At 40.1% G+C, this 2,469-nt stretch overlaps 1 pseudogene; it reads left to right on the top strand.

Annotated features, from left to right (window-relative positions):
- The first annotated feature begins 268 nt into the window (after nt 1–268).
- LOC122060218 lies at nt 269–1,956 on the top strand (annotated as a pseudogene).
- The last annotated feature ends 513 nt before the right edge of the window (nt 1,957–2,469 follow it).

The raw sequence follows: 2,469 nt of genomic DNA, 5'->3' as shown, positions 1-2,469 counted from the left end.
CTATAACCAAAGAAAAAAAAACACATAAACTTGGTGGGGCTGTGGGGACCCAACAACCAGCTATGGAGCATCTCATTCTAATCCCATCTGATCTGTAAGGCTAAGACCCTTTACTTTTTGCTTACCGTTCCTTGCTTTTCTCAAAAAAAAAAATTCATTTTTCAGCTTTTGTTTTGTAAGCTGAGCCCTCTTAAAGCTCCTTTATTCTTATTCTTTATGGGTAGTACACACCCATCAAAGCCTTCACTTTGACTTCAAAGTTTTGGACTCAGACGCACTATCCCTCCCTCTTCCACAAGAGAGGTATGGACAGGCATGAAATGACCTCAACTTGATCAATACCATATCTCAAAGAAAGCTTCCTTCCATCCATCTGACTTCCAAGAGAATAAGAACAACACAACAAGCTAGAAGGTAGAAGTTAGAACAAGAGCTTCAAGAATGGAAGAATTCGAATACCATGAGCTCTAAGTGGCACCGACAACTTCTCCCTATCGGTGCTTGTTGGGAAAGGAAGCCATGGATGTGTCTACAAAGATATTCTAGGAGGTGGCAAGCTAATCGCGATTAAGAAGCCTTCGATCGGTCTTCAAATCCTTCAAGACAACTCCAAACTAGATAACGAGATTCAGGTTCTTTCTTCTCTACATAGAAGCCCTTACCTTGTAAACCTGGTTGGAGTGAGTTATGAAGGCTCGACTCAGAAGAAACTCCTTGTTATGGAGTTCATGCCTAATGGATCTCTTCATGACTCGCTCCACAACCTGTCTACCCCTCCAAACTAGTCGAAACGCTTACATGTGGCTCTACAAGTCGCCCGAGCTGTGCAGACACTCCATGAGTCCAGGCCCTCTATCATTCACAGGGACATCAAGTCAGCCAACATTTTGTTCGATTGCAATTGGAATGCCAAGTTGGCAGACTTCGGCCTAGCAGTCAGTCAAAGAGAGTCAACTCAGAGAGTTCACTCACTGAGTCAACCAGCTGGTACAATCGGTTACTTAGACCCTTGTTACACTACACCAGGAAAACTGAGTACAAGAACTGATATCTTAAGCTTTGGGGTTGTATTACTAGAAATCGTAAGCTGTAGGCGAGCAATCAAAGCCGGGCGAGATCCGGCTTCTATTGTTGACTGGGCATTGCCGTTGATCAATGGAAATCGAGGAGGTTTCGAGGTATGCGATACAAGGGTCGCATTACCCGGTAACATGGAGGGCACGATACGTTGCCTCCTCAACATTGTTGCATGTTGTTTATCATCCAATGATGAGTGTCGTCTTTCGATGGCAGAGATAGTTAGAGTATTAGAGACCTATGTGGTGAGACAAATTCGATATCCGGTGTGGCAGAGCCTTCTCGAAAGCATTTTTTCACGGCGAAAACGGAGAACAATGACACGGACGGCCACGATAATATGCACAACACATCAAGTAGACATTTGAGTGGATCATTCAAGAGGGAAGATGTTGGTAAGAGAGGTTTTAGCCGAAGTGTCCTTCAATTAAAGCACAATAGCTCAACCCGGTCAGGACTCGCCTATTCAGAGTCATGAGTTGAGATGAACTTTGTGAAGGAAAACAACGCGACAACCTGCACGCACACGCACGAAGCAATCCAAACAGAAGAATGCCAAAAGCAGGTGGGAGAGCATAATTATTATTCCACATAAAGCTTTGTTTAATGGGCTTTGCCATTCCAGGCAGCGGCTCACTTTTCTTTTCTTTTCTTTTTTTCATTTTTTCTTTGGGATTAGAGATTCTATCTCTGAATGTACGATTGTATAATACTGTATAGAAGATAAAAGAACTTGAAAAGGAAGAATGGGGGAAGGCCTAAGAAGAAATTGAAGAAATTGAAGAAATTATTTGTCCCCTGCACGAGATCTTTGGATATTGTGCTTATGATATGGGCAAAAATTAAAATAAATTGAAGTAGATTAAACCAAAAAAAAAATCTTCAAATAGTATCCGTATCTTCGTCGATCTATATCGATATCATTAGCCACTAACATTAATACAGTGTCAATACCCTATCGATGAAACAATACGAAAAAGGGGTAAAACAATCAAAAATATTTTTTTAACAAAAATCAGAGGTAAACATACCTGATGCAATCCACTCATGCTTATATTGTATCGGTATTGTATGATCAATTTTAAAGGTGACTTGATACTTGATCCGATATCATGCATTTTATTTTTGGCTAAAAATGGATATCGATGCCTTTGGCCTGACTAGTTTCGCTGGTCCATATTGACCCCACAATTACATAAATTGGGTCATTAACAATACCATGCACTAAAACCATGAATTTGACCCATCTTATGCCAATTCGATGTTGATTTCCTTTACCTTAAAAAAGTAGTTTCTATTAAAAAAAAAAATTAGAAAAATAGTTTTAGTGATTGCATGCATATTGAGACTTGAGTGTGATATATAAATATTATCTTTGTCATGGAATCATTA

The sequence above is a fragment of the Macadamia integrifolia genome, chromosome 13 (assembly GCF_013358625.1).
Source record: "Macadamia integrifolia cultivar HAES 741 chromosome 13, SCU_Mint_v3, whole genome shotgun sequence".
In the NCBI taxonomy this organism is placed as follows: domain Eukaryota; kingdom Viridiplantae; phylum Streptophyta; class Magnoliopsida; order Proteales; family Proteaceae; genus Macadamia; species Macadamia integrifolia.
This window is presented reverse-complemented; position numbering and strand designations above follow the sequence as displayed.